Genomic DNA, 10,952 nt, shown 5'->3' with positions numbered 1-10,952 from the left:
ACTCTTAACATCGAACATGATAATTAATCATTCTTGATGTTAAATACTGGAAATCCAAGAGTCCACTTGTTAAACTATACATGGCCATTATTTAAATAAAAAATGTTAGAAATAAAGCCATGTCTCCCTGTGTGTATATACACAAAAGGTACAGAGCATTTCACTAACTTCGATAGGGCACGGTATGGTGCATAGGAGTATTAAAATTACAACTAATTAATATGACGCTCTGGTTTTTTTCTGTTCTGTTTAGACATCAAACCAAGGAATAGGAGGTCATCTATGCCCCTATCCACCTGTATTGGGAACCTAGACCTATCAAACCATAAGGTATTATCTGAGTCCAATTTTTGCTTGTTCCGTCGATGTCATTTTATTTAAGAGAAAGAACCACTTAATTAGGTTTGTCTATTAGTTGTGATTAACTTCGAGATTCTAGCCTCACCATACCCTGCATTTATAGGTTCAACCCAAGGCATCGCCAAGTGTAAATCGTTACCTTCTAATTTTGGCTGACTACAGATGCATTATCGCACATGAAACATAATCATCCAAACCACGGTCAGTATATATTAAGGTATCAACCATCTACAGCATTAGATAGTACTATAGGTTTGTTTAAACAAAACAACCGGTCATAAAGCCTAACAGTAACATATTATATTCTGCAGTGTGCATCTCTTGAAACTCACATACAAGCCGAAAGTCTACAGATCAACACATCTCGCATGTTGACTCAAAGAATATAGAGAAATAAATTAAAGGCACGGATTTCTATCCATAAGGTAACCATCACAAACATGTACCTCTATACCAAATAAATAGCGCACACACATCCTGATTATTACATCTGCATTTTTCTCTCTCTGTTTACCTTTTATTAAAGGACACAACATTATTTCCAAAGATTTGCCTACAGAGATAGAACTTAGACCCAGATTGATCTGCTAACACAATCATTTGGGGTAAGAACTTGACGAGAAGTGTTATGAAAGATAAGTTCCTTAGCTATACCCAACTATAAGATCCTTATATTTCGAATTATATATGTTAGGACCCTATAGAGACTCATAACATACCCCTTCCCTTATAGACATATTGATCCAGGAGTAAAGTTATAGTCGTCATCTAAAAATGTTCAAAAACAGAATTTAATCTATACCTCAATATGTCGCAGCCAGCATTCTGAGTAATGTACTCCAAAGCCTCATGTAGTTAATGAATGTAGCCTATAGTCTGTAAATGTAGTGCACACAAACTGTAATCATATGCTCTATACACAGTTGTAAATATATTTTATTTCTTTTTAGAAATATCAAGTGGTTCTCCAGAAGAAGGCGTGAATACGCCGAAACGCGCGTAGAGACATACTATTAACTCCACTTGCTTGGTCTTTTTATTTGTTTTTTAACATATGTGTATAAACTGAAACTATTGTCATTTATAATATTGTAATTTGTAACATCCATGAGAAATGAATTGTATGATTTTTTAACTATGTCAGCGATCTAAATAAATATTTTATGTATTTTTAATAAATGAATCATGAACAACACTTTTTTCTACTGTTAATATTTTGATGTGCACTACATTAGATGTTCTATGTTGTTTGGCTCCAACAATTGATGTTTCACAGTACCTGCTATCCCCTCAGGACATATTAGTTGCCTAGGATAAGTTATTTATATAATACAAGAGGCCTTACACCAGACATGAAATGCACAGTGTTCCTATGTTGAAGAACTTCGTGTTTCAATATCCCACTGAATACAAGTGGTCTAGGATCTGAGGGCGAGGCATTGCTTTCATTACTACAGGAGGTTCAGTGACACCAGGACCCAGAGGTGAGGTCAGTGGTGTAGCAATGTCAGGTGGTACCCGGTGCGGAAAATTTCTTGTCCCCCTCGGCTTGACAAAATGGCAACAATACGTGTTTAAAACTTATTTTTGCCATTTTGTAACCCCCTCAGTGATGACACTTGTCAACCCCGGCTTGACAAAATGGCAAAAATATGTGTTTAAAACACATATGTTGGCCATTTTGTCACCCCCCTCAGAGATGAGACCCGGGGTGGCCCGCACCCACCCTTCCTATGCCTGAGTGTGGTGTCCAATGCACTGCAATTACAGCTTAGTACCGCTGGCCTCACAAAACTTGAGGGGGGCCCTGCAAACTACATGGAGGGGTCCGCCTCCGGACACACTCAGTAGCGGTCACGCCAGGGTCCTGTGCTGAAGGGGCCCCCCTGGAGCTCAGGCCCCCTACACTGCAGGGGCCTTTGTTACGCCTCTGCTTAGTACGCCTGCGCAGGTGCCGCCAAAAGACAAGGTGAATACCTGAAGTGCCAGGGGCAGATTTAGCTAACATGTTTTGCCAGGTTTGCATCACAAAAGTGACGCTACCCAGTAAAAAATATTTATTTTGAGTTTACTTTCAGCACAAAACTTGTTGTGCAATGGAAAGTTGTCTATTTTTTACAAGTTTGCACTGCTTTTCATTACATTACGTCAAAAGGATGTTCCATGGGTGGTACATGGGTGTTGCTATGAAGCAACCCATGGGTTTTTACACAATGCCCATTTGCTACTGACCGAATAGACAGGGTTTCGCACTAAAAAATAATGCCTCTGTGAGGCATGCATAAAAAGGATTTTTTTTTTATTTCTTCAAACTTTTCAGACTGTGCATCTGTGCTGCATTTTACAGCACACATCCAAAGCGGGAAAAGTTTTCAAGTTTGTGTAAGCAAAGTATTTTGTACTGGAAGGGTAGACATGCGGCAGAGACACCTTTGCACTATAGTGCAAAGGCACTAGGCAGCCTGATTGTGTGCCAGGATACAACAGGACACCTATTAGCACCCACCAATCGGGATTCTTTCAAAAAATGCTACTTTTGTGTAGAAAACAGTTAAGTGTGAAAGTTTGAAACCAGATTGTTGTGGCAAAATCTGTTGTTAATTAGGTATTCTGTGTCATTTGATATTATTGATTATGAACCAGTTGGCCTTAGGATTGAGGTGCAGAATTGTTCTTTTTATTTTTTTGGATCTTTTACTGAATGGTATAATGAATTTGTGCTGTGGAAGCACTTGCAAACAAATGGAGAATTTGAAACATTAATGAATGTGTAAAATTTTAAATAGCCATAATGAAAAAGGGCTACATGCCCGAGACTGAATAATAATGTTGTAATATATTGTGCATGAAGATCTTCTTTTCTTGATTATATTTAATTACCCCTACCCTCATTATTCCACTTTACTGGGTCAAGTCCCTTTTCTTGTAGGTTATATTAGCGTGTGCAATAGCACAAGAGCATGTCTACTGAAGAATTCTCTGGATCATCTAGTGGTCTATACAAAGGAAAACAATATTTTGAGTGAGAACTAGGTGTAAATCAGAAAAGGAGAGTATAGCAGTATATTGGAGTATGAGATGTCAGAACCAAAGACTGTGAGCTATGCAAAAGAAGACATTGAAGAAATATTAAACTATCTCTTTGTATTAAGGGAAGGCAAAACGTCTTCTAATATAAAACAACAAAGAAATTCTGAGAAATTACTAGACTTAAAAGAAACATATCAGAACACTTCTACATGGCAATGTGTGATTGGAACTCCTACGAGCCAGCGCCATCCCACAAGGACTCCAGCTACAAAATGTCCTGTTGATTTTCACAGATCCTGATTGTTACAGCAGACCCCTGCAGCATAGAAACTAAGGGCCATATTTATGAAGCTGTTTTGCTATTGCAAACACTGCAAATTGCAAAAAACTGTGTTTTGCGATCGCAAAACACAGTTTTGCTATGTATGAGAGACATCCTGATTGCAAAATTGCTAATCGCTAAATTACTGCCAAGTCTGAACAGGTGGTTGCCAGGTGCAATCTATTTAACCCTTTCTATGCTGATGACGCCGCTCCGTCATCAGCTGCAGTGGCGCTGTGCTGATGACGGAGCGGTTCCGTCATGGCCCTGCCGCCGCGCCTGCGTGGCGCTGATTTCGCGCCTGCGCGGTGCTGATTTCGCGCCTGCGCGGCGCTGATTTCGCGCCTGCGCGGCGCGTTCTATTGAGCGGGCGGGGCCATGACGGAACCGCTCCGTCATGAGCACAGCCCAACCGCGGCTGATGACGGAGCGGTTCCGGCATCAGCATGCGGCCGCCGAGCGGCCGCCCCGCCCACTTAGCGCTGCGGCGGAATAGCCGCCGCAGCGATGTGGTTAAAGAGACCCACAATGCCACAGTATTTTTCCACAATGGCTGGGCTGTAAGTAATAACCAGGAGGTTGCGACTCAGAGCTGCTGCACAGAGAAGGAGATGCCAGGAAAGGATCTTCAGAGAGCGGATTACCCTGTTCCAGCGGACTGAGGAGGAGATCCATATTAATTACAGGCTGGATGAAGAGAGCATCCTGGACTTAATAGAGGAGCTCAAACCCATACTTGATCCCCCCACACACAGGACACACACCATCCCCACCCATGTACAGGTCCTGTGCTCACTGCGCCTCTTGACATCAGGGAGCTTCCAGGGGGTGATAGCCACAGCAGGAGGTGTCTCACAGAGTATACTTTTGTGCTTTTTCCATGCGTTCATTGATGCAATGGTCCAGAGGGTGCATCACCACATCCACTTCCCCAGCACACCACAGATACTAGACCAGACCAGGCAGGAGTTCTATCAAATTGCACAATTTCCCCACGCCATCGGTTGCATTGATGGGATCCATGTCGCAATCTCCCCCCTCCCAGAACGAGTATGTGTTTAGGAATCGCAAGTCCTACCATTCCCTGAATATACAAGTGGTGTGCAATGCCAAGCACATTATCACTGACAGCGTAGCAAAATACCCAGGCAGCATCCACGACTCATTCATCTTCCGCCACAGTGGGATCCACTGCCGACTCACAAATGGGGAGTTTGGTGAGGGCTACCTGCTAGGTAATTGCATTGGATACAAGGACACACTAGTAAAGTACAGCAGTGGCAGGCCAGTGTCTAACCTATTCTCTCGCACCCCACAGGTGACAGTGCGTATACTGTCCGTGACTACATATTGACTCCATACCTGAATCCTGCCAAAGCTTGGGAGGGGAGGTACAACTGTGCTCACGCAGCCACCCGCAGTACTATTGAGAGGTCCTTTGGAATACTCAAGAGCCATTTTCACTGCCTGCATAAGAGTGGAGGGGCACTACAATACAGCCCCAAGACCTGTTGCAAGATTGTGGTTGTGTGTGCCATGCTGCATAACATCGCCACCAGGAAAGGCCCCCCCAGTGGAGCTCACTAATTCAGAATCATCAGCTGAGGAGGGGCCAGCTCCAGGATGCAGGCCAGCCGTTGTTATTGGTGCAGCTGCCAGGCACCAGAGGCGAGATGAGATCACACAGAACTATTTCTAGGTGAGAAATGATGACACAATGCTGTGTATTCATGCAAGGTTGTGTTTAATTTCCTTACATTCAGGATGTTTTACGTAACACAACCTGTGTAGTACACAATGTAGGTATTAATGTCCCGCACATGTTGGACACACAGTGTGAATAAACAATACTTCAGAAGTGTCTGTGTGCAATGGGTTAATCCACCCATTGCCATTTGGTAGCCAGCGGCGCTGACGGCTCATAGATCCTCACCCTGGGTGCACATTGTCCTCTACAGTGGCATCTGCAGCCCTGCCATGACGCACACTTTGGCACCTGTCCTGTGGGATCGGTAGAGTGATGCTGCTCCTGCTTGATTGGGTGTCCTCTTCCAGTGAACTGAGGACTCCTGTTCCAGCAGTGGCAACTGCCCACAGCTGGTCTACAGCACATGTGACCTGGACTAGTTCCCTGGCCATGTCCTGGCTGAAGTGAGCAATCTCACGCTACATGCTGACGCTGCGCCGTGACTGCACTGAGGTGGCTGAGGCCAGACAGTTGACAGCCCTTGTAAATAGGTCAAGGCGTGCGTGGAGGCGCTGCCTCTCCCTGCGCCTAGTAGCACGGTCCTTTCTTATCTCAGCACAGAGTGCCTCCGGGCACCCGTAATGCCCCTGAAGCCCACCCTAAGTTGTCTCTGAATTGACCTTATGCTTCTTCCCTGCAGGCGCTGCACTTCAAGCATGTTCCCCTCAAGCCCTCTGAAGACTGTCTCCTCTCCTGCGGCAGATGAACTTGTGGATGGACGTGCCCTGCGCCTGGATGGTATAGCTGGAATGGGCCTTGGGAGTGATCAAGCTCCAGGTTGTGGCTCAGACTGTCCCTGGACTTGGTGGGCATCTTCGTCAGTGTCCTGTGTTTCATCCTCCAGTGGTGGCAATGGTGCCACTGCGATGCGCCGGGGCGTTTTGCAGGGATGACTGGGCTGCCTTCCTCCTCCTCCTCCTCCTCCACTTTCCCTGGCACTGCTACACTGTGGGACTTCAGTCATCTGTCCCTGTGCTGTGGATGTAAATGCACACATTAATTTGGTGTCCTGACTGTAATGCAATAAATTACACTATTTGTAGTTACATGGGTCCTGACTGTCTGTATTTTGCCTCTACTGATGTACACATACTGGCTGAGCCTAGCTGAGTTTCACTGCTCCACTGTTAGGTGCATGTGACTACATCTCCCATAATGCATTGCTGTGGGTGCGTGTGTGCCTGCACTGGATTTGCATTTTTGTTGTGTGCCTGGGTATCTCCTGGGTGTGGGGGTGAAGTAGGGAGGTATCAGGGGTGTGATAGTACGCTTCTTACCTTGTCTTGGGTCTGGGGGGTCGGAGCTGTCAAGGTCTGCCACGCCCCTCACACTCTCAGGTAGCAGGATCCCCTTGACCATTTCCTCAAGTGGCGTGGAAGATGTGGCAGTGGAGGTCCCTCCACCAGTCTTTTTAGCCACCTCCAGCCTAGCAGCAACCTTTTCCTTTGAGCGCTGGCGCATGTCATACCAGCGTTTTCGCAAATCCTCAACGATGTGGTGGGTGACGCCAATGGAGTTTACCTTCTCCTGGATCCTAGCCTGTATCCTTCTTTTGCATGTCTCTGGCACATACAGGGATTTCTTCCCAAAGAGGAGCTCATGGCTCACCACCACCTCCTGTATCAAGACCTTCTGCTCCCTTTCAGAAAACGTTTGTATTCGCTTCCTTGTAGTTTCCCCCTTCTGGTTGTCCTGACTGACCATGTCTCCTCTCACAGTAGCAGTGCAGTGGTGCCTCAACTCTCCTTGAACACAACAGGGATTGGAGGGTCCAAGGGAATATTTATTGACCACACACTGCTATAGCCCCCAGGAATACAGTAATAACAACAAATAATAGCGGTGGGTCAAGGCAATAGGTAATGACTAACTATGCAACTGACAGACTGTGCTCTCAAACCATGTGGTGTGAACTAACTTATCTGGAATCAACGGGGTACTTCATTCAAGTTTGAAGAAAATACCCATCAGTATTCGACCTGTACCGCCCTTTTCATCATGTGGGTTCCTTCATACCATGAAGGAAGATAGTCTACAATGGTTGTTTTTAGTGGTAGACTGAAATGTGACCCAGTGATGTATAGCCAAGTAGTTAGGGTGACAGGAGACTACTGTAAAGCATTGCATGTGAAAAAGGTGTAATAATAGACAAAAAGTGTTATTAAAATTAGATAGACAGGAGGAAAAGAACTTTAATAAACACCTCGCTGCTTCTAAGTCAATTAAAAAGTAGTGCGAATCTAGTAGTTTTAACTAATAGCTACTAGTGTATTCTCAACTGGTCGACATGTTTTTGCAGATTTAAGGACACAAGTGGTGTCTACTGCATTCCTCAGGACCGGCGACGCTACTGCTTAAAACACAAAACTGTGAACTCATAATGAAAAGTTATCACCTGGGTATTTTTTGAACATCATTCTCCCAGCTGGTTTTTTCAGCCGAACAGGACACAGGTAGACAGTTGCAAAGGAAGACAAGACATACAATTAATACAGACTAGATATTCAATTTCTCACATTTCTATGATACATCTAGTATGTCACATCCAGGCGACTAATTTAATCATTTCGCCCTCATGCTGTTAATTCAGTTTCAGCAGGGTTACCTTGTTCTGGTATCTGTACTCTCACTTACCAATTTGTATAGGAGAGAAAGACTCCACCTCACCTGGCTATGGCTCAGGTAGTTGAAACACCGCTCTGAGGGGAAGGGAAGAAACACATAAACATGTCAGCGACTGCTGACTTCACAACTGACAATCTCACTGGCTCGATCTGTATCAAAACTCACATTGTGCAGGTCATTTAAATAAATGCCTCAAAGTTTATGGCAAAACTAAAAACCAATAGTGTCAATCTCATTATCTGTAGGCAGATTAATGTTTTGAGTTGTATCAGAGATCGAGATTTCTATTATAGTTATGAACCGTTATACACGCGGTCCAATTACGATCTCTTGTCTATGATATCCTGTCGGCATTTCATACATATTTCAAGCACTTGCGGTCTTAATCTCAAATTATGCGAATCAATTTTACTGGCGTTGCACAGCGCAGAGTCTAATTTAAAGAATGTCGTACTACAGAGAGTAGTAAGAGAACACCCTCTGTTTCAATTAGAGCGTGGAATCGCCGGAACCTCGATTCGATTCCTGACATTTGTATAGGTCTGCCATCACTTCAGGAGCCCAAAACGGCAGGCTAAGAGATAGAATGACGGTGGTTGCATCTCTTACCTGACCGTCGGTACTCCAGGCGTCCCTCCGAGCCATTCGGGGAGGTGACGGGCGGCTGAGACACTGGGTTATTTACTTCCTCATTCCGTGAGCACATGATGACGTCACGCTCACGTTTGCTATCACGTGATGTTTAGGTTTCATGGGATTTGTAGTAGGAACCAACTATATCTCGATTTACGGCTTTCAGCTTAAAAGCGTTCTATCTTTCTGCATATCTCGGTTTTTGTTCGGATATGGTGTTGTCAAATATGGACATTTAGAAATGATTTTTTTGCGAGAACCAGCTTCGCCACTAAGTGTGCATAAGTATTTTTATTTACCTCTACATATTTACATCAAGATAGCTATGCATAAGTGGTAGCAATTTATCAACAGTCATATTCTCAAATCTATTCTGCTGTGATGTCGTTTTTAGTCGCGAAATTGTTACAAATCATAGTGGGAACTAACCATGAAGCAATATCATTAGGAAACTTCAAGATGGATGTTCCATCTCACTATTAGGATCCAATCAGAAATACAGGCAACGATGTACAAAAAGTACAGTTCTCTAGGGGCAAGTATATCACTGTTTATAAAGACATCCACGGAATGTCATCATTTAGACCTCCCTTGTCAGAATTAAGTGTGTACACCCATTTTTGTTCTTTCTTGAACAGGAACTTCTGGACATCTGTGACATGGCTGGGTATCAAGGGTTGTTCTATTACAGTCCATCTAAAGTCAGTTTGGGCATGGCCTACTTCAAGAAAATGGTTGGTCATTTTAGTAGATTGTTTAGGCATCTGATTGTGCTCTTATGTTCGCAGATGCATATCTTTATTTTTCTTGTGGTCATGCCCACGTATTTTAGGTCGCAGGGCCAGGTTATCAGGTAGATAACATTTTGGCTGTTCCAGTTAGTAAACCGCCTCTGTTCCCAGGGATACCTGCTACCTATATCGATAGTAGTGGTCTTTGTGGTCTGAGGACATGCCGCACAGTTACCACACGGATGGTGGCCCTTGACTGCTGGCATATCCCAGAGTGTGCCTACTGCTCTCGGGATAACTGATCGAGGTCTCGTGTGAACCAATTGGTCTATAAGGTTTTGACTCCTTTTAAATGCAAACAATGGAGGGGGAAGAGTGTCTTTACCCGTGTTTAAGATACCCCAATGTTTTTTTACGATCTTCTGAATTTGATTTGATTGAGTTCTAAAGGTATTCACACATGTGATGCGATTTTGTTCAGCTTTTCTTGCCTAGGGTTCCAGTAAGCTCTCTCGGTTGTGAGTTTTGATACAGATCGAGCCAGTGAGATTGTCTGTTGTGAAGTCAGCAGTCGCTGACATGTTTATGTGTTTCTTTTCTTCCCCTCAGAGAGGTGCTTCAACTACCTGAGCCATAGCCAGGTGAGGTGGAGTCTTTCTCTCCTATACAAATTGGTAAGTGAGAGTACAGATACCAGAACAAGGTAACCCTGCCGAAACTGAATTAACAGCATGAGGGCGAAATGATTAAATTAGTCGCCTGGTTGTGACATACTAGATGTATCATAGAAATGTGAGAAATTGAATATCTAGTCTGTATTAATTGTATGTCTTGTCTTCCTTTGCAACTGTCTACCTGTGTCCTGTTCGGTTGAAAAAACCAGCTGGGAGAATGATGTTCAAAAAATACCCAGGTGATAACTTTTCATTATGAGTTTCACAGTTTTGGGTTTTAAGCAGTAGCGTCGCCGGTCCTGAGGAATGCAGTAGACACCACTTGGGTCCTTAAATCTGCAGAAACATGTTGACCAGTTGAGAATACACTAGTAGCTATTAGTTAAAACTACTAGATTCGCACTACTTTTTCATTGACTTAGAAGCAGCGAGGTATTTAATAAAGTTCTTTTCCTCCTGTCTATCTAATTTTAATAACACTTTTTGTCTATTATCACACCTTTTTCACATGCACTGCTTTACAGTAGTCTCCTGTCGCCCTAACTACTTGGCTATACATCACTGGGTCACATTTCAGTCTACCACTAAAAACAACCATTGTAGACTATCTTCCTTCGTGGTATGAAGGAACCCACATGATGAAAAGGGCGGTACAGGTCGAATACTGATGGGTATTTTCTTCAAACTTGAATGAAGTACCCTGCTGATTCCAGTTTAGTTAGTTCACACCACATGGTTTGAGAGCACAGTCTGTCAGTTGCATAGTTAGTCATTCCCTATTGCCTTGACCCACCGCTATTATTTGTTGCCTCAACTCTCTTCCCAGCCTC

General features: G+C 43.9%; 1 long non-coding RNA gene across 1 annotated transcript; it reads left to right on the top strand.

The window, feature by feature from the left end:
* The first annotated feature begins 697 nt into the window (after positions 1–697).
* Positions 698–1,422, top strand: LOC147674097 (uncharacterized). Its single transcript, XR_015302555.1, has 3 exons — positions 698–785; positions 887–965; positions 1,311–1,422. It is a non-coding gene; the product is annotated as an uncharacterized LOC147674097 (long non-coding RNA).
* Positions 1,423–10,952: the final 9,530 nt, after the last annotated feature.

The sequence above is a fragment of the Lissotriton vulgaris genome, chromosome 12 (genome assembly GCF_964263255.1).
Source record: "Lissotriton vulgaris chromosome 12, aLisVul1.2, whole genome shotgun sequence".
In the NCBI taxonomy this organism is placed as follows: domain Eukaryota; kingdom Metazoa; phylum Chordata; class Amphibia; order Caudata; family Salamandridae; genus Lissotriton; species Lissotriton vulgaris.
Note: the sequence above shows the minus strand (reverse complement) of the source record. Positions and strands in the feature narration are given on the sequence as shown.